Here is a 22,484-nt window from a genome sequence, read left to right as displayed (position 1 = left end):
GGGCATCGGTTGGTTCAGTTCGGTTGTGAATTTATCGGTTTTTCATATCGGTTATCGGTTTATAAATATACTAAACCGATAACCGAACCGATAAGATATCAGTTATCGGGTATCAATTAGTTTATTAATCCTTATCGGTTCGGTTATCGGTTTATCCGATAAGAATAAAAACTATCCAAAATTTTATTATAGAAATCGTGACCATACTATTAAGAGAAAGGAATTGAATTTTTTCTCTTAAGAGAAGAGGGATTAAATTTCAACTTAGAAAATAAAACTTTCTTTGCATTTGAAAATCTCATTCATTTACAAAGTTATAACTTAATAGGAGTAAGGAATAAGACATATAACAATCTAATCTTACTAACTATCTCACTGGGGGTGGACATAATTCATAGAAAAATAATAAAATCTTAATCTTGTAAATACTAAAGAATCAGTACAACAAAAGAAACAAATAGAAAAACTAAAATTCTGAACAGTTAATTCTCTAAAGTTTAAAACTAAAAATCTTAATTGAAAAATTAAAATGAGAAATTCAGAAAAGTTTAAAACTTACTCTAAGGATTAAGGTCAGAAGATGAAGAGTAACTACCGAGAGAATTGAGAGAATAAAGCTATAAGGTAGTTTTATATACTTAGAAGGTAAAATTATAATTTTGATAAAGCTTATTAGGCTATCGGCTAAACCGTTAATAAAATTGGGCAAATCGAGACCTGAACCGGTAACCCATTAGTCAAATAAAATTAAACTGTTATCGAACTATTTACTCAATAACCCGATACCGATAACCCAATAGCATTTTATCGGTTCGGTTTATCGGTTATACCCGATATATGCCCCGCCCTACTTTCCAGTAGTCAATTTCACTCCTCTATGCACCATTACACTCCTCCATGCAACCATTACTCTCCTCCATGACTACAATTAATTATAGATGTGTGTCTTTATCCATCCGCCTATACAGATTTTGGAATTTTATTATATTTTTTTAACTTCTGCCATATAGTGGCAGTGCACTTCAAAGATTTTGGATTTTTTTTTTAATTTTTTTTTAAATTTCTGCCATATAGTGGCAATGCACTTCATAGGTTTTATCTCATAGTCTTAACCTTAAGCTTGGTGGTTGAATTCTAATTAATAACGGATCTGTCTCCAAAATTTTATATTGATAAATATAATTTTTGATTTTCGTGTTGATTTTTCCACTTCTCTATGAACAAATTAATGTCGATTTTAAACTTTTTTAAAAAAATAATGTTCCTAATCTTGTTCTTGGATGTAAAATGATAGAAAAAAATAGGGGGACTTCTGCACTAAATATATTGTTAAATGATTTCTCAATTTTAATTGGCTATTTTTAAATCAATAGTCTTCTTAAAATAAATAAATATAACAATAATAAATGGAAAAAACACAAACAATATTATAAGGAACAATCATATTAATCCATTACTTTGATCCATTTGAAGTCAGTACATATAACTAAAGAGAAGAAATTATCAAGCTAAGCATTAGTTTGTCCTAGCACTTCAACAAAGAAGATCACAACCCCTTGTCATGACCCTAAAACCGACCCGGTCGTGATGGCGCCTATCGTGAAACAACCAACATAACTCCCAAATTAACCATTAATCAATATAAATCATTTTTAAGCTTTTATTTAATCCAAATATCTCATAATGTAAGTCTAATTGAACAACGCGGAATAAATACACAAGCCCGACATCGGGGTGTCACAAGTCATGAGCAACTACTAAGGTCTGAAAATATACTAAAACAATCTAAGGAATATAAGAGGGAGAAGAGCAGGGCTACGAAAGTCGGGCAACTTCCTTGCTAACTCCAATGACTCTGCCACTGAGCAATCAACATCTGCTACCGGGTTCAGAAATACATGAATCTGCACACAAGGTGCAAGGAGTAATGTGAGTACGCCAACTCAGTAAGTAATAAAAGTAAATGAAAGTTGAGCAGTAAGAAAACACGTAAGCCACGTCAACACGCTACAACAAATGCAGGACATTTCCAAAACAGTACAGAAATTATTGACTTTGTAAATCAAGCTCAGTTTCAGTAAAAACCTTTGAAAATAACTTTCAATAGTTTTAAACGAGTGATAAAACAGTGAGTGAAAATGATAGAAAATGTAGACAGCCCCTCGGGCAAAACATGTACCATAAATCGCCCCCGGGCATAATATCAACAGAACCAGCATCACTCGTAATCAGCCCCTCGGGCATAACATGAATCAAGAACCGCCTCTAGAGCAAAACATGGATCAAGAACAACCCACCGGGCAACAAAATAAAACAACAACAGCCCCTCGGGCTCCATCATATCACTCATACTAGGTACCCGCGTTCACTGGGGGTGTGCAGACTCCGGGAGGGGCTCCTTACAGCCCAAGCGCAATATCAAGCCATCTCGTGGCATAATCAAACAGGCACTCGGCCTTATAAAAAGCCACCTCATAGCGTAACAAATCAGGCCCTCGACCTCATAATCATGAATCAGTACAACACTGCTGCGACGCGCGACCCGATCCCATAGTATCCTCACAACACAGGCCCTCGGCCTCACTCAGTCAGAAATCTCTCAAGCCACTCGGGCAACAGTAAAATATGATGCTCAGCCCAAAATATCATTTAAAATATCAAAGCAGAGTAAATATGGCCGAGTTATGAAAACAGTAGAATACAGCATGACTGAGTACAAATATGAAGTCAAAATAGTGAGGAATAGTAGTAAATATCCCCTAAGGGTCCAAAACAATTAGCACGACGCCCAAATATGGCATTTAGCCCAAAACATGATGATAGCAAACAATTTTTAGTCAAATACGCAGTTTAATAGTTATACGGGACAGACTAAGTCACAATCTCCAATGGTGCACGGCCCACGCTCATCATCTAGCGTGTGCGTCACCTCAAAGTAGCATAATGATGTGAAATTCGGGGTTTCATACCCTCAGGACAACATTTATAATCATTACTTACCTCAACCCGGTCCAAACTCTAGCCGTGATACCTTTGCCTCTCGACTCGGCCTCTGAATGCTCCAAATCTATCCAAAAATAGATTTATACCATCTTAATATGCTAAGGGAACAAATCCCACTCGAAAATAATCAATTTACATCAAAAATCCCGAAATTGGCCAAACCCGACCCCCGGGCCCACATCTCGGAATCCGATAAAAATTACATCAAATAGAATCCTTATCCTCTCACGAGTCTATATATACCAAAATCATCAAAATCTGACATCAAATCCCCAAAAGAATTCTCAAACTTTTCTCCCATTTTCCTCTAATTTTCACTCTAATTTCTCAAATTAAATGATGAAATTCAAGACTAAATCATGGAATTAAACCAAATATGAATGAAGAATACTTACCCCAATTGCTCCACTAAAAATCTCCTCAAATTTTACCTTCTCCCGAGCTCTCCAATGGCTTTTGTGATGTTGGACTTAAACCCTCGATTTTTAAATATAAACTGTCTGCCCAGATATTTTCTTCATCGTGAACGCGGCAGCACCCTCCGGTTCACGAAGCACAAAGCTTCGCTAACCAAAATTCTCTCATTCGCGAACGCGAGGGCCTACCCGCGAACGCGATGACCACACAGCTCGACCCTATGCAAACGCGAAACACCAATTGCGAACGCGTAGGCCTAATTACCTGAACTCCACATGATAGTAGACTCTATGCATATGCGGAACCTATATTGCTAACACGAAGAACAACTTGATTGCCCCTCTCATTAACCCTTCGCGAACGCGAAGAAGGATTTCTCTGCAACAAAATACCAGAATATCTGTCAAGTCCAAAGTCCAAAAATTGATCCGTTAACTGCCTGAAACATATCCGAGGCCCTCGGGACCTCAACCAAACATGCCAACATAACTCATATCATCATTCAAAATTGTTACGGCCTTCAGAACGCTCAAAACAACATCAAAACATCAAATCACCCTCGGATTCAAGCCTAAGAATTTCAAAACTTTCAAATTCCGCTTTCGATCAAAAAGTCTATCAAACCTCGTCCAAATAACCTAAAATTTTGCACACACGTCACAAACGACACAACGGATCTACTCCAATTTCTGGAATTCCATTCCGACCCTATATCAAAATCTCTCTTATCAACCGAAAAACGCCAAAATTCCAATTTCGCCAATTCAAGCCTAAATCTACTCCGAACCTCCAAAACACATCCCGATCACGCTCCTAAGTCCCAAATCACCTAACGGAGCTAACCAAATCATAAAATTTTCAATCCGAGATCATATACTAACAAGTCAAAACTTGGTCAACCCAGTCAAATTTTAAGCTTCAAACTGAGAAGTGTTCTTCCAAATTCATTCCAATTATCCTGAAACCCAAAACCGACAATTTACATAAGTCATAATATATCAAATGGGGCTAGTCATGCCCGAGAACTGGTGATCGAAGTGAAAAAGCCCAAAACGACCAGTCGGGTCGTTACATCTTCCCCACTTAAATATACGTTCGTCCTCAAACGTGCCCAGAGTTGTTCCGAAAATCATCAAATCGATGTGTAACCTTACCATGAACATACCCGGGGGTGACGTATAGGTCCGATAACACAATGTAACTAAAATTTCACAATCCAACCTAGACCATAACCCTTAGAACCACTTTTCCACTTCTGAAATCATTCACAAGATCAGAATCTCACATCTATACTTTGAATAAGTCCGAACAAGCTGTAACAAACCATACCTGCAACCTCGGATGCAATTACATGATACACCACATAGCACAAACTCTAGTAGCGATAACTTCTAATCATAGCAGTTGCTCAGAACAATCGAATATCGATAATAAACCTCTTATCAAATAAAGCCTCATTCTAACGCTTCTGTATACTGCCAATGATAAATGAAACACGTAGAAGGTCATAACCATTCCTCAGATCGACCGGTCGTGAAACCACTTCTCCTTTAGCAAGGACCATAGCAAATTTCTAAGCCGAACATCAATATTATCCTTCCAATATGCTGAAATCGAATCTGTTTGTATTCATTCTAGATCCCAACGATCTCATCTAAACCATTACAACTACTGTGGTGACATGACACATCAATACCATCTAAAGCCACAACTTGTGCAATCCGCACACAAATAAGCAACAATCTGAATGTACTTAAATCATGAAAAATGATTCAATTGATGGAGTTGTACCGCAAGCTCACCAGTACCACCACAATACAATGTTGAGAACCCATCACACGTTGTAGAACCAGAACACACGAATCTACCCGAAGGATCATACCTCCATATAACTTCGCTCTAATGCGCGATCTCATCCAAACACTGGTCCACATGAAACAACTCAAGTCACTATGCCCAAATCGACAACCACATGCAATTTGATGTCTGGAAACAAAAGCAAATCATCATAACCATGGCGAAGAAATTGACATAACATTACACCAACCCGAAAGGACACAACCGATATGCCATCCGCCGAGCAATACCCAATACTCTTCCCGCTCGAATTCCACTGAGAGACCCTAATAAAACCGCACCACATGTGCCTATAACCAACAAGTCCCAACACCTCGCAACACGGAAAGGTAACTCATAGATCTCCCAAATTGCCAATAAGCTCAATAACAATCGAATCAACACATCCCTCAACAATACAACTTGGAGTCGACCAAGCTGACTCGATGTAGAATCACACATCCATATTGGCCTACCAATGAACCCCTTATCAAGGAGTTCTTGAAGCTGCTCCTTCAACTCCTTTAAATCTGCCGGTGCCATATAATACGATGCCCGACACCAAATCAATATCAAAATCAGCAACTCTGTCCGGCGACATGCCCGGAAGTAGGAAACACATCCGTAAAATCCCTCACCACCGGATCTGAATCAATGGTAGGAGTCTCTGCACTGACATCCATCACGAAGGCCAAATAAGAAAAGGCAACCCTTCCCATCCATCCGCTGGGTCTTCAAAAATAAAATCATCCTACTGGAAACATAATTCGTCGAACCTCGCCACTCAATCTGTGGCATCCCCGGCATAGCCAATGTCGTCGTCTTGGCGCAATAGTCCAGAATAACATGACACTGAGACAACCAGTCTATACCCAATATCACATCCAAAATCTAACATACCAAGCAACAAAGGATCCGCTTGAGTCTCTAAGCCCCCAATAGTTACCATACAAGACCGATATATGCGGTCCACAACCACGACCTAACCTGTTTATGAGAACTTCCAACCTCCAAATCCATACAGCACGCGAATCACCATATCCGATCCCAACTCCATCGTCTGAATATACAACACACCTCTAATACCCAATCATTTCACGAGAGGTACTCCTATAATTCCTTTGTGCCACCAAGCAAACTCGAATCTCAGCAGTCAATCCAACAAGAGAGTGCCGCAATATTAATGAAGTATCCTCAACTCAAACACTTGCCCTTTTTTCTGAAAATACATACTCTCATCGAGCCATACCAGTTAGTGATATCATTTATCTAGTCATCTGAAATTGTCCATGCTACCCAAGAATTATGACCTTCCTTTCAAAATTGAACAGTGACCTTACACATGCAAATCTCAATCCTACACAACATACCGCATATACCATATCATCCTAGGATAAACATGAGAACTTCATATCCCCTTCCGAGCCCACAAGCAGCTACGACTCAACTAGCCAAGAACATTCCATTGATCCCATCTAGAAGAAAATCACTACACATCCCATGCTCCTCACGCTCGTAGAAAATACCCATCTCTAACAGTGATAGAAACCATCAAGAACTCTCTAAATTCCATTTGCACAAAACTAAACCGTCAGGACTGAATCCTTCTAACTTATCCAAGCTATGCAGGCCACTAAAACCCAAGAGAATTTCCGTGAAACACCTGTAGAACTCATTACCTCGTAAGCACCCAAAGAACTAGTCATATCCTTACCATGTCGATCCGGCCTACTACCAAGCTATCCCATCTATCCAAGTTCCTTCTGATTTACCTCCAACTTGATACTTTTTCTTGCTATAACACCACAATTCCTCAACCCAGACTCACCACACGAGACCCAAGCATAGAACCACACCGTCTAAGGCTCATAAGCCGTTGGATACTCTCTTAAATATTCCAAAACGCACCACATTCAAAATACCTACCCTGAAGTGACTCCCTGCGAACCCAAAGCCATTACCTTCACCTTCCTAATACTGATATATAGAATCCCATAATGGTATAGAAATACTACGAGTCTTGACACCCTCCAATGCAAACCTCAGTTTCTAGCCAAATATACGACTTGAAAATCTCCAACTATTATATGTGAAATCTTAAACCCATTAGAACCATTCTCGAGAGTCATCCACTCTACTCAAACCGGAATTAGGCCGATCAAACGGACCGAACAACATGTGCTCCAATAGCACTCCAACACCCCAGAGTGTAACCTCACCTTAATGCAACCAATAAACTTTCTGTTCTATGGACCGTACATCCTTTACCAATAACAACTCAAGTTATTCCATAATTCTCATACATCCATAAAGCATAACATAACCTTTATTGAAATTTTCTTTACTCGAGCTATCCTCGGTCTCAACCTCCATATGCCATAGCTGATTCACCAGAAAATACCAGAAAATCTGCAACAAAATACCAAAAACAAAATACCAGAAAATCTACCAAGTCCAAAGTCCAAAAATTGATCCGTTAACCACTCGAAACTCACCCGAGGCCCTCGGAACCTTAACCAAACATGCCAACATATCCCATAACCTCATTCAAACTTGTTCCAACCTTTGGAATGCTCAAAACAACATCAAAACACCAAAATCACATCAGATTCAAGCCTAAAAATTCCAAAAACTTCCAAATTCCGCTTTCGATCAAAAAGTCTATCAAACCTCGCCCGAATGACCTGAAATTTTGCACACACATGTCACAATTGACACAACGGACCTATTCCAACTTCCGGAATTCCATTACGACCCCTATATCAAAATCTCACCTATCAACCAGAAAACGCCAAAATTCCAATTTCGCCAATTCAAGCCTAAATCTACTCCGTACCTCCAAAACACATTCTGATTACGCTCCTAAGTCCCGAATCACCTAACGGAGCTAATCAAATCCTAAAATTCCAATCTGAGATAATATGCTAACAAGTCAAAACTTGGTCAAATATTTCAATTTTTAAGCTTCAAACTGAGAACTGTTCTTCCAAATTCATTCTGATTACCCTATAAACAAAAACTGATGATTTACATAAGTCATAATACATCACACGAGGCTAGTCATGTCCGATAACTAGCGAGCGAAGTACAAAAGCTCAAAAAAATCGATCGGATCGTTACTATATAGTTGTTATAGGCCGATATATATGAAATTAATATAAACGACTATTATATAAACGATCGATATTACTAAGAATCACAACGATATAATTAGCATATGTTATATGACTACAACCATATTAGTCAATGGACTTATATTGTTGCTATAGGCCGATATGTATGAAATTATTATAAACAAATATTATATAAAGGATCAATATTACTATGAATCACAACGATATAATTACCATAGGTTATATAACTTCAACCATATTAGTCAATGGACTTATATGGTTGTTTGTGACGATCCAAAGGGTCATCACCTATTTTTTAATTACATTTTGTGCTTCCGAGGCCTTGAAAACATCATTTAGAGTCACTATGTGCAGTCCAGACGCGTAGCCAGAAAGTTTAAATATGAATTTTTGTGAAAAATAATGGAATTTGAGTTTAAAATGAATAAATTTGACTTCGGTCAACATTTTGGGTAAACGGACCCGAACCCGTGATTTGACGGTCCCGGAGGGTCCGTAGGAAAATATGGTACTTGGGCGTATGCCCAAAATCGAATTCCGAGGTCCCAAGCCCGAGAAATAAATTTTTAAATAAAATTATTTTCTGAAATATTTAAGGAATTTTGAAATGAAATCTGATTAGAAAGCGATGGTATCGGGCCAGTATTTGGGTTCTGGCGCCCAGTACAAGTCTTATATATGGTTTAAGTCATTTCTATAAAATTTGGTAGAAAGCGGAGTTCGTTTGACGTGATTCGGACCTAAATTGCTAAAGTTTATGTTTTATGAAGTTTGAGAAAAATCCTTTGATTTTGAGGTTTGATTCATTGTTTTTGAGGTTATTTTGGCAATTTGATCACACGGATAAGTTCGTATGAAGTTATTAAGTTAGTATATGTGTTTGGTTAGGAGCCCCGAGGGTTCGAGTGTGATTCGGATGTGTTTCGGAGGGTTTCGGACTTAGAAAATGTTGTAGGTTTCTCAGTTGTTGGGTTTCTGGTACTTCCTTCTTCGCGTTCGTGGGAGTACCCACGCGAACGCAATGGGTTAATTGTTGCTGAAGGAATTTCCTTCTACGCGAACACGTAGCTCAGGTCACGAACGCGAGGCTTTGGGGGGGATAACCCTTCGTGAACGCGGTCCTAGCCACGCAAACGCGAAGGCCAAATGGGCCTGGGCATGGGGTCCTAGTTGTCTTACGCGAACGCGAACGCGAGGGCTCAAGGAGATTACTCTCCACGAACATGAGCCCGTGTACGCGAACGCGAAGGCTCACCCAGCCTGACCATCGTAAACGCAAAGGGTCAGTCGCGAACGCGAAGTGCATTTTCGCCCAGTGATTTTAAAAAGGCCAAAAATAGAACACTTTCGGGATTTTATAAAAATTTCACAAACCTCTTTTTCTCCAAATTTTTGAAGCTTCTCTTCACCATAATCTCTTGGGTAAGTAATCTTTAACTTGTTTTCTTCATTTTCCATCAACACCCACTAGATTTTTAGGCCTAAAATATGTAATTAAGGGTAGAAATTAGGGATTTGGGTAGAGTTAGGGCTTTTTGATTATTTGTGATTTAGACCTCGTTTTGGGATCGAATTTGAAAACAAATTATATATTCGGGCTCGTGGGCAAATGGGTGATCGGGTTTTGGTCTGAACCTCGTGTTTTGACCAAGCGGGCCCGGGGTCAATTTTTGGGATTTTGGGAAGAATGATTGGAAAGTTATAATTGAACATTGGAATTTGATTGTTTAGCACTTATTGATGATATTGAGTCAATTATGTATAGATTCGATTGGTTGGAGCCGAATTTGAGAGAAAAAGCGGTGTTTGAGGCTTGAGTTGGTCGTAAAAGTTCGAGGTAAGTGTTCGGTCTAACCTCAGCTTGAGGGATTAGGAGTTGAGTCTTATTTGCTACTTGCTTCTTGTTGACTGCGACGTATAGGCATGGTGACGAGTATCTATATATTGCTATCGAGCATGACCGTGAGTCTTAAATTTGAACGTTGTTGTGCTCTTAGATGGCACTTCGGATGCTTTAATTAATGATCTCCTATATTGAGTAAAGATTGGTTTTATCCTCGTAGATCTTAGTTATGATTGAGTATTGTCATTAATTGAGCTGAGTACAAAATGAGTTAGGATTTTGTTATAGCTGATTCTCCCTTGCCGGGATGACTATTTCGATATTGTTGTTCCCTTGCCGGGAAGTTATTATATTATTTTTGTTACCTTGCCGAGATTTCTTGTAATTTTGTGATGACTTGTAAATGGGAGCGGGTGGTACGCCTACCACAAGATATGATGAAATGGGAGCGGGTGGTATGCCTACCATAAGATCGATGAAATGGGAGGGGGTGTACGCTTACCACGAGATATAATGAAATGGGAGCGGGAGGTACGCCTACCACGAGATATAATAAAATGGGAGCAAGTGGTACGCCTACCACAAGATATGAGAAATGGGATCGGGTTGCACGCCTGCAACAAGATGAAACTGAAAGTGAAAGTTACCCTATTTCTTTTTTATCCGTGTCAGAAGTTAAATTGTAGTTTCCTTATTATTCTTTGATATTCTGTTTTATCTGCTACCTCCGAAGCATGTTCCCCTTTCCAGCTTTGATTACTTATTACCTATTTACTTTTTCCGCCATATATTATATAACTGCACAGGTTTATCTGGAGTCTGGTCCTAGCCTCATCACTACATCGCCGGGGTTAGGCCAGACACTTATCAACACATGGGGTTGGTTGTGTTGATGCTACACTCTGTACTTATGTGCAGATACCAGAGCAGTGTTTGAGCAGCAACATTAGCTCGGGAGCTATCCTTTAGTCCACCTAGACATCGAGGTAGGCTTATAGGCGTCCGTAGGCCCGGCGTCTACTCTATCCTATTTTATATTCCGTTATCTCATGTATTCGAGACAAACAATATTATCTTTGTTTCAAACTGATGTATGTAATATTCTTAGTAGTCCGTGGATGATGTGACACCAGGTTCTGGGTAGAGACATGTATTGGTTTCTAGATATTTGGGTTTCATATTTATTTAAGACTTCTGCTAAATTTTATTTTCCTTTGTCACTTAAATGCGTTATCATTGATAATTTAACTGGCGAAACATGTATAAAAACGAATGAGATAGTGGTTTCTAAGTTCATGGCTTGCTTAACTTTTACGAGTAGGCATCATCACGACTCCCGAGGGTGGAAAATCCAGGTCGTGACAAGTTGGTATCAGAGCTCTAGGTTACATAGGTCTCACAATTCATGGACAAGCTCAGTAGAGTCTAAGGGATCGGTACGGAGACGTTTGTATTTATCCCCTAGAGGCTACAGAGTTAGGAAAATTTCACATTTGTTCTTTCCTGTTGTGCGGTTTTGTTTCTCAATACTGATTGCCTTCCTACTCTGTTCTTTCGAGATGGCGAGAACACGCGCTTCCTCATCTACCGCTCAGTAGCCCGGGCCCCCAGCTGCAGCTCCTATGAGGGGAAGAAGGCAAGGCCGAGGCCGTGCTAGAGGCCGAGGTAGGCGCAGAGCTCAGCCCCGAGCAGTAGCACCAGTGGTGGAGCCTCAGGTTGATTTTGACGAGGAGGTTCCGGCCCCAGCGGTTCCGGTGGGCCCAGTTCAAGTCCCGGAAGGGTTTATTGCTACCCCAGTTCTTCAGGATACTCTGGTCCGATTAGTGGGCCTCATGGAGAGTGTCACCCGAGCAGATTTGCTTCCTGTAGCATCAGCCGTCTCTCAGGCTGGAGGAGGGGCTCAGACTCTTGCTACTCGCACTCAGGAGTAGGTGGATCCTCAGATTCAGACTCCAACGGTTCAGCCAGTTAAGGCAGTCCAGCCAGGTGTAGTAGCTCAAACCGGCGATGGAGCAGCCATGTCTGCCGATGCTTTGTGGAAGTTGGATAGGTTCACCAAGCTCTTCACTACTACTTTTAGCGGTGCTTCTTCTGAGGAACCCTAGGATTTTCTATACAGTTGCCACGAGGTTCTTAGGAACATGGGTATTGTTGAGACCAATAGGGTCGATTCTGCTACATTTCTCTTGTCTGGATCTGCTAAGATTTGGTGGAGGGATTATTGCTTAGCTAGACCAGTCGGTTTGCCAACCTTGACTTGGGAGCAGTTTTCAGTGTTGTTTTTGGAGAAGTTTCTCCCCATTACTCAGAGAGAGACCTATCGGAGGCAGTTTGAGTGCCTCCAGCAGGGTTCCATGACTGTTACCCAGTATGAGACCAAGTTCATTGACTTAGCTCGCCATGCTCTTGTCATACTTCCTACCGAGAGAGAGAGGGTGAGGAGGTTTATTGATGGTCTGATTCAGCCGATTCGTCTTTAGATGGATAGGGAGACTGGGAGTGAGATCACTTTTCAGGAGGCAGCCAATGTGGTCCACAAAGTTGAGATTCTGTCACAGGGAGGTAGTCATGGGTCGGATAAGCGGACCTATCATTCAGGCAGATTCAATGGTACCTCGTCTAGAGGTAGAGATTCATATGGTAGAGGCCATCCTCATATTTCAGTCAGCTCTTCAGTTTTCTCACGGTGCTTCAGGTAGTCGTGGTCCTCCGATGCAGTATTCTGATTAGCAGTCTTTCAGTGCACCACCAGCACCTATCAGTGCACCACCGCTTCAGAGTTTCCAGGGTCGTCAGCCCCAGCAGCCGAGGGCTTGTTTTACTTGTGGTGACACGAGCTTCGAGCAGTTCTCCGCATCAGGGTTCTCGTGCTATGATTCAGGCCCCAGGTGTTCCACAGTCCACCCAGCTAGCTAGAGGTGGGGGTAAAGGTGCTAGAGGTGGAGGTAGAGGTCCTAGAGGTGGAGCTCAGGCCGCCAGAGGTGGAGTCCAGCCAACAGCAGCCCGTCCTAGAGAGGTAGTTCAGGGTGGTGGGGCCCAACCCCGATGTTATGCCCTTCCAGCCAAGCCTAAGGCTGAGGCTTCAGATGCAGTCATTACAGGTATTATTCTGGTTTGTGATAGAGATGTTTCGGTGCTATTTGATCCAGAGTCTACGTACTCGTATGTGTCGTCTTATTTTGCACCGTATCTGATCATGCCTAGTGATTTATTGAGTGATCCTGTTTATGTGTCTACACCAGTGGGTGATTCTATTGTGGTTTATCGAGTCCATCATTCTTGTATTGTGGTGATCGGGGGTCTTGAGACTCGTGTAGATTTGTTACTTTTAGACATGGTTGATTTCGATGTTATATTAGGGATGGACTGGTTATCACCTTACCACGCTATCTTGGATTTCCATGCTAAGACTATGACCTTAGCTTTACTAGGTATGCCTCGTTTAGAGTGGAAAGGGACTCTTGGTCATTCTACTCGTAGTGTTATCTCGTATGTAAAGGCTCGCCGTATGGTCGAGAAGGGGTGTTTGGCCTATTTGGCGTATGTTCGCGATTCTATTGCTGAGGTTCCCTCTACTGATTTTGTGCCTGTTGTTCGCGAGTTTCCTGAGGTATTCCCTTCAGACCTGTCGGGGATGCCACCTGATAGGGATATTGACTTCTGCATTGATTTGGCTCCAGGCACTCAACCCATTTCTATCCCGCCGTATCGCATGGCCCCGTCAGAGTTGAAAGAGTTGAAGGAGCAATTGCAAGACTTTCTTGAGAAGGGTTTCATTAGACCCAGTGTTTCGCCGTGGGGTGAACCGGTGTTGTTTGTTAAGAAAAATGATGGGTCAATGAGAATGTGTATCGATTACCGGCAGTTGAACAAGGTTACAATCAAGAATAAGTATCCATTGCCGAGGATTGATGATTTATTCGATCAGCTTCAGGGTGCCAAGGTATTTTCAAATATAGACTTGAGATCTGGCTACCATCAGTTGAGGATTAGGGCCTCCGATGTCCTTAAGACATCTTTCCACACTCAGTACGGGCATTATGAGTTCTTGGTTATGTCGTTCGGGTTGACAAATGCCCCAACAACCTTTATGGATTTGATGAACCGAGTGTTCAGGCCTTGTTTAGACTCATTCGTGATCATCTTCATTGATGGTATTTTGATATATTCCCATAGCTAGGAGGAGCACGGGCAGCATCTCAAAGTGATTCTTCAGGCTCTGAAGGATAGTCAGTTATATGCTAAGTTCTCAAAGTGTGAGTTCTGGTTGAGTTCAGTTGCATTCCTGGGTCATGTTGTGTCAGCAGAGGGTATTCAGGTTGATCCGAAGAAGATTGAGGCAGTCAAGAACTGGCCTAGACCAGCATCACCTACAGAGATTCGGAGTTTCTTGGGATTGGCAGGCTACTATCATTGGTTCATGGAAGGGTTTTTATCTATTGCAGCCCCGATGACTAGGTTGACCCAAAAGGGTGCCTAGTTCAGATGGTCGGACGAGTGTGAGGCGAGTTTTCAGAAGCTCAAGACAGCTCTGATTATGGCACCAGTGTTGGTTTTGCCCACAGGTTCAGGGCCTTATACAGTTTATTGTGATGCATCTCGTATTGGGCTTGGTGCAGTGTTGATGCAGGATGGCAAGGTCATTGCCTATGCTTCGAGGTAGTTGAAGATTCATGAGAAGAACTATCCGGTTCTTGATTTAGAGTTGGCAGCCATTGTTCACGTATTGAAGATTTGGAGGCAATATCTGTATGGTGTGGCGTTTGAGGTGTTCACGGATCATAAAAGTCTTCAGTATTTGTTCAAACAAAAGGAGTTGAATTTGAGGCAGAGGAGGTGGTTGGAGTAGTTGAAAGATTATGATATCACTATCTTATATCATCCGAAAAAGGCCAATGTGTTGGTCGATGCCCTGAGTAGGAAGTCAGCCAGTGTGGGCAGTCTTGCTTATATTTCGGTCGGTGAGAGACCGCTTGCCTTGGATGTTCAGGCTTTGGCCAATCGGTTTGTGAGGTTGGATATTTCTGAGCCTAGTCGTGTATTAGCTTGCACGGTCGCTCGTTCTTCTTTATTGGAGCGTATCCGTGATCGGCAGTATGATGATCCTCATTTGTGTGTCCTTAGAGACACGGTGCAGCGTGGAGGTGCCAAGCAGGTTACCTTAGGTGATGATGGAGTTTTGAGATTGCAGGGTCCAGTTTGTGTGCCTAATGTGGATGGGCTTCGAGAGTTGATTTTAGAGGAGGCCCATAGCTCCAGGTACTCTATTCATCCGGGCGCCGCGAAGATGTATCAGGATTTGCGGCAGCATTATTGGTGGCATAGAATGAAGAAAGATATTGTTGCATATGTGGCTCGGTGTTTGAATTGCCAACAGGTTAAGTATGAGCATCAGAGGCATGGTGGATTGTTTCAGAGGATTGAGCTTCCCGAGTGGAAGTGGGAGCGATTACTATGGATTTCATTGTTGGGCTCCTGCAGACTCGAAGGAAGTTCGACGCAGTATGGGTCATTGTTGATAGGCTGACCAAGTCAACGCATTTCATTCCTGTGACAGTCTCCTATTCATCCGAGAGGTTAGTTGAGATCTATATCTGAGAGATTGTTCGTCTTCATAGTGTGCCTGTGTCTATCATTTCGGACCGAGGTACGCAGTTTACTTCGCGTTTCTTGAGAGCAGTTTAGCGAGAGTTAGGCACTCAGGTGGAGTTGAGGATAGCATTTCATCCCCAGACGGACGGCCAGTCCGAGCGGACTATTCAGATTCTGGAGGATATGATCCGAGCTTGTGTCATTGATTTTGAAGGCTCGTGGGATCAGTTTTTGCCTTCAGCAGAGTTTGCCTACAACAACAACTACCAGTCGAACATCCAGATGGCTCCTTATGAGGCTTTGTATGGTAGGCGATGTCGATCTCCGGTTGGATGCTTTGAGCCGGGGGAGGCTCGGTTGTTGGGTACGGATCTGGTTTAGAGGCCTTGGACAAGGTCAGGATCATTCAGGATAGGCTTCGTACAGCTCAGTCCAGGAAAAAGAGTTATGCAGACTGCAAGGTTCGAGATGTGGTTTTCATGGTTGGTGAGCGAGTATTGCTCCGAGTGTCGCCTATGAAAGGCGTAATGAGATTTTGGAAGAAGGACAATCTTAGCCCTAGGTTCATTGGCCCGTTTGAGATTCTTGACCGAGTGGGAGAGGTAACTTATAGACTTGCATTGCCGTCGAGCTTATCAGTCGTGCATCTAGTATTTCATGTGTCCATGCTTCAGAAGTATCACGACAATCCATCCCACGTGTTAGATTTCAGCACTGTTCATTTGGACAAGGACTTGTCTTATGAGGAGGAGCCGATGGCTATTCTAGACCGACAGGTTCGTCAGTTGAGGTCGAAGAGTTTTTCTTCTGTTCGTGTTCAGTGGAGAGGTCAGCCTCCTGAGGCATCGACCTGGGAGTCCGAGTCTGATATGCGGAGCCGTTATCCTCATCTTTTCCCCGACTTAGGTACTTCTTTGTTCTATTCGTTCGAGGACGAATGGTTGTTTTAGAGGTGGAGAATGTGATGACCCAAAGGGTCATCACCTATTTTTTAATTGCATTCTGTGCTTCTGAGGCCTTGAAAACCTCATTTAGAGTCGCCTCAATTTGCGTATGCAGTCTGGGCGCGTAGCCAGAAAGCTTAAATATGAAATTTATTGAAAAATGATGGAATTTGAGTTTAAAATGAATAAATTTGACTTCGGTCAATATTTTGGGTAAACGGACCCAGACCCATGATTTAACAGTCCCGGAGGGTCTGTAGGAAGATATGGGACTTGGACGTATGCCCGGAATCGAATTCCGAGGTCCCAAGCCCGAGAAATGAATTTTTAACTAAAATTATTTTCTAAAAATGTTTAAGGAATTTTGAAATAAAATTTGTTTAGAAAGGGATGGTATCGGGCCCGTATTTTGGTTCCGGCACCCGATACAGGTCTTATATATGGTTTAAGTCATTTCTGTAAAATTTGGTTGAAACGGAGTCCATTTGACGTGATTCGGACCTAAATTGCTAAAGTTAATGTTTTATGAAGTTTGAAAAATCCTTTGATTTTGAGGTTTGATTCATTGTTTTTGAGATTATTTTGGCGATTTGATCGCACGGATAAGTTCGTATGAAGTTGTTGAGTTAGTACGTGTGTTTGGTTAGGAGCCCCGAGGGCTCGGGTGTGATTCAGATGTGTTTCGGAGGGTTTCAGACTTAGAAAATGTTGTAGGTTTCTCAGCTGTTGGGTTTCTGGTACTTCCTTCTTCGCGTTCGCGGGAGTACCCACGCGAACGCGATGGGTTAATTGTTGCTGAAGGAATTTACTTCTATGCGAACGCATAGCTCAGGTCGCGAACGCGAGGCTTTGGGGGGGGATAACCCTTCGCGAACGCGGTCCTGGCCACGCGAACACGAAGGCCAAATGGGCCTGGGCAGGGGGTAGGGTAGTTGTCTTACGCGAATGCAAACCTTAGGACGCGAACGCGAGGGCTCGAGGAGATTACTCTCCGCGAACGCGAGCTCGTGTACGCGAACGCGAAGGCTCACCCAGCCTGACCATCGCGAACGCGAAGGGTCAGTCGCGAACGTGAAGGGCATTTTCACCCAATGATTTTAAAAAGGCCAAAAACAGAACACTTTCGGGATTTTATAAAAATTTCACAAACCTCTTCTTCTCCAAAGCTCTTAGGCGATTTTTGAAGCTTCTCTTCACCATAATCTCTTGGGTAAGTAATCTTTAACTTGTTTTCTTCATTTTCCATCAACACCCACTAGATTTTTAGGCCTAAAATATGTAATTAAGGGTAGAAATTAAGGATTTGGGTAGAGTTAGGGCTTTTTGATTATTTGTGATTTAGACCTCATTTTGGGTTCGGATTTGAAAACAAATTATATATTCGGGCTCGTGGGCGAATGGGTGATTGGGTTTTGGTCCGAACCTCGTGTTTTGACCAAGCGGGCCCGGGGTCGATTTTTGGGATTTTGGGAAGAATGATTGGAAAGTTATAATTGAACATTGGAATTGGATTGTTTAGCACTTATTGATAATATTGAGTCAATTATGTATAGATTCGATTGGGTTGGAGCCGAATTTGAGAGAAAAAGCGGTGTTCGAGGCTTGAGTTGGCTGTGAAAGTTCGAGGTAAGTGTTCGGTCTAACCTCAACTTGAGGGATTAGAAGTTGAGTCCTATTTGCTACTTGCTTCTTGTTGAGTGCAACGTATAGGCATGGTGACGAGTATCTATACGTTGCTGTCGAGCATGTCCGTAAGTCTTAAATTTGAACGTTGTTGTGCTCTTAGATGGCACTTCGGATGCTTTAATTAATGATCTCCTATATTGTGTAAAGATTGATTTTATCCTCGTAGATCTTAGTTATGATTGAGTATTGTCATTAATTGAGCTGAGTACAAATGAGTTAGGATTTGGTTATAGCTGATTCTCCCTTGCCGGGATGACTGTTTCGATATTGTTGTTCCCTTGCCGGGAAGTTATTATATTATTTTTGTTCCCTTGCTGGGATTTCTTGTAATTTTGTGATGACTTGTAAATGGGAGCGGGTGGTACGCCTACCATAAGATATAATGAAATGGGAGCGGGTGGTACGCCTACCACAAGATATGATGAAATGGGAGCGGGTGGTACGCCTACCACAAGATATGATGAAATGGGAGCGGGTGGTACGCCTACCACAAGATCGATAAAATGGGAGCGGGTGGTATGCCTACCACGAGATATAATAAAATGGGAGCGGGTGGTACGCCTACCACGAGATATAATGAAATGGGAGCGGGTGGTACGCCTACCACAAGATATGAGAAATGGGATCGGGTTGCACACCTGCAACAAGATGAAACTGAAAGTGAAAGTTGCCTTATTTCTTTTTTTATCCGTGTTAGAAGTTAAACTGTAGTTTCCTTATTATTCTTTGATATTTTGTTTTATCTGCTACCCCCGAAGCATGTTCCCCTTCCCCAGCTTTGATTGCTTATTACTTGTTTACTTTTTCTGCCATATATTATATAACTGCACAGGTTTATCTAGAGTCTGGTCCTAGCCTCGTCACTACCTCGTCGGGGTTAGGCCAGACGCTTACCAACACATGGGGTCAGTTGTGATGACGCTACACTCTGCACTTATGTGCAGATACCGGAGCAGCGTTTGTGCAGCAACATTAGCTTGGGAGCTAGCCTTCAGTCCACCTAGACACCAAGGTAGCCTTACAGGCGTCCGCAGGCCCGGCGTCTACTCTATCCTATTTTATATTCTGTTATCTCATGTATTCGAGACAAACAGTGTTATCTTTCTTTCAAACTGATGTATGTAGTATTCTTAGTAGTCTGTGGATGATGTGATACCAGGTTCTGGGTAGAGACATGTATTGGTTTCTAGATATTTGGGTTTCATATTTATTTAAGACTTCCGCTAAATTTTATTTTTCGCTGTCATTTAAATGCTTAATGATTGATAATTTAACTGGCGAAACATGTATAAAAACGAATGAGTTAATGGTTTCTAAGTTCATGACTTGCCTAACTTCTACGAGTAGGCGTCATCACGACTCCCGAGGGTGGGAATTCCGGGTAGTGACATTGTTATAGGCCGATATGTATGAAATTATTATAAACGGCTATTATATAAACGGTCGATATTACTAAGAATCACAACGATATAATTAGCATAGGTTATATGACTACAACCATATTAGTGAATGGACTTATATGGTTACTATAGGCAGATATGTATGAAATTAATATAAACGGCTATTATATAAATGGTCGATACTTCAAACATATTAGTCAATGGACTTATATGGTTGCCATAGGCCCGATACTTAAGACCATAATGAATTAAATTATATAAACGGCTATTATATAAATGGTCGATATTACTAAGAATCACAACGAAATAATTACCATAGGTTATATGACTACAACCATATTAGTCAATGGACTTATATGGTTGCTATAGGCCGATATGTATGAAATTAATATAAACGGTTATTATATAAACGGTCGATATTACTAAAAATCACAACGATATAATTAGCATAGGTTTATATGACTTCAATCATATTAGTTAATGGACTTATATGGTTGCTATAGGCTGATATGTATGAAATTAATATAAACGGCTATTATATAAACGGTCGATATTACTAAGAATCACAACGATATAATTAGCATTGATTATATGACTATAACCATATTAGTGAATGGACTTATATGGTTGCTATAGGCCGATATGTATGAAATTAATATAAACGGTCGATATTACTAAGAATCACAATGATATAATTATCATAGATTATATGACTACAACCATATTAGTGAATGTACTTATATGGTTGCTATAGGCCGATATGTATGAAATTAATATAAAAGGCTATTATATAAACAGTCGATATTACTAAGAATCACAACGATATAATTAGCATTGATTATATGACTATAACCATATTAGTGAATGGACTTATATGGTTGCTATAGGCCGATATGTATGAAATTAATATAAACGGTCGATATTACTAAGAATCACAACGATATAATTATCATAGATTATATGACTACAATCATATTAGTGAATGTACTTATATGGTTGTTATAGGCCGATATGTATGAAATTAATATAAAAGGCTATTATATAAACAGCATTGATTATACTAAGAATCACAACGATATAATTAGCATTGATTATATGACTATAACCATATTAGTGAATGGACTTATATGGTTGCTATATGCCGATATGTATGAAATTAATATAAAAGGCTATTATATAAACAGTCGATATTACTAAGAATCACAACGATATAATTAGCATTGATTATATGACTATAACCATATTAGTGAATGGACTTATATGGTTGCTATAGGCCGATATGTATGAAATTAATATAAACGGTCGATATTACTAAGAATCACAACGATATAATTATCATAGATTATATGACTACAACCATATTAGTGAATGTACTTATAAGGTTGCTATAGGCCGATATGTATGAAATTAATATAAACGGTCGATATTACTAAGAATCACAACGATATAATTACCATAGGTTATATGACTTCAACTATATTAGTCAATGGACTTATATGGTTGCTATAGGCCGATACTTATGACCATAATGAATTAAATTATATAAACGGCTATTATATAAATGGTCAATATTACTAAGAATCACAACGATATAATTAGCATAGGTTATATTACTACAACCATATTAGTCAATGGACTTATATGGTTGCTATAGGCTGATACGAATGACCTTAATGAATGAAATTAATATAATCGGGTATTATACAAGCGGTTGATATTACTATGAATCACAACGATATAATTAGCATAAATTATATGACTACAACCATATTAGTCAATGGACTTATATGGTAGCTATAGGCCGATACAAATGACCTTAATATAAATGGTTGTTATGCAAACGACTATTTGGCATCTACCTCATCAACGGGCTATTTGACAACCACCTCATCAACGAGCTATTATAAGTTTGTGTACTGTATAAAAAATAATATTATGTATAGATACTAGACTTTTGATCTTCCCATCTTATAAATTGTATTTAAAAAAAAATATGTAATAGTATAGGTATGTATATGAAGGCTTTTGATATTTCCATCCATATGAATTTTATTTAAAAAATAAAATAAATACGTAATAGTATAGGTATACACACGAAGTTGGTTGATCTTCCCATGAGAGAATGATGATTTATGGGATCAATGTTTTGGGATAATCAATATTTATTAACTAATTTTGGAGGAAAATATTTTGGAGAGAAAAATGGCCATTAAGCCAAATGTGAATGAAGGGCTTTACTCGTATTTCACCAGTGTGATCATTGTTGAGCCACGTTGAGTTTGGCCAAATAGCAACTCTCTTTATTTTATTCAAGTGTTTGAATTTAGTTTAAAAGAAGGGAAAATGGTCAAATATACTCCTCTACTTTCGAATATTGTCTACATTTAACCTCTGTTATACTATCCGGCCAAATTTATCCCTACCATTATACTATCTGGCCAGATTTATCCTTATCATCAGCAAACATTTAAAAATTATCCCTTGATATGTTAAGTAATCCAAAATCTCCCAAATTCCTTTTATTTAAATCACTTATTGTTCTTATTGTTCTATTATTTTCTGAAATTACTATTAATGTGAATGTTAAAGTTATTGGAATATATAAAATATTCATAATTTTTTTTAATTA

This window comes from Nicotiana tabacum, chromosome 18 (assembly GCF_000715075.1).
Source record: "Nicotiana tabacum cultivar K326 chromosome 18, ASM71507v2, whole genome shotgun sequence".
Lineage (NCBI taxonomy): Eukaryota > Viridiplantae > Streptophyta > Magnoliopsida > Solanales > Solanaceae > Nicotiana > Nicotiana tabacum.
Note: the sequence above shows the minus strand (reverse complement) of the source record.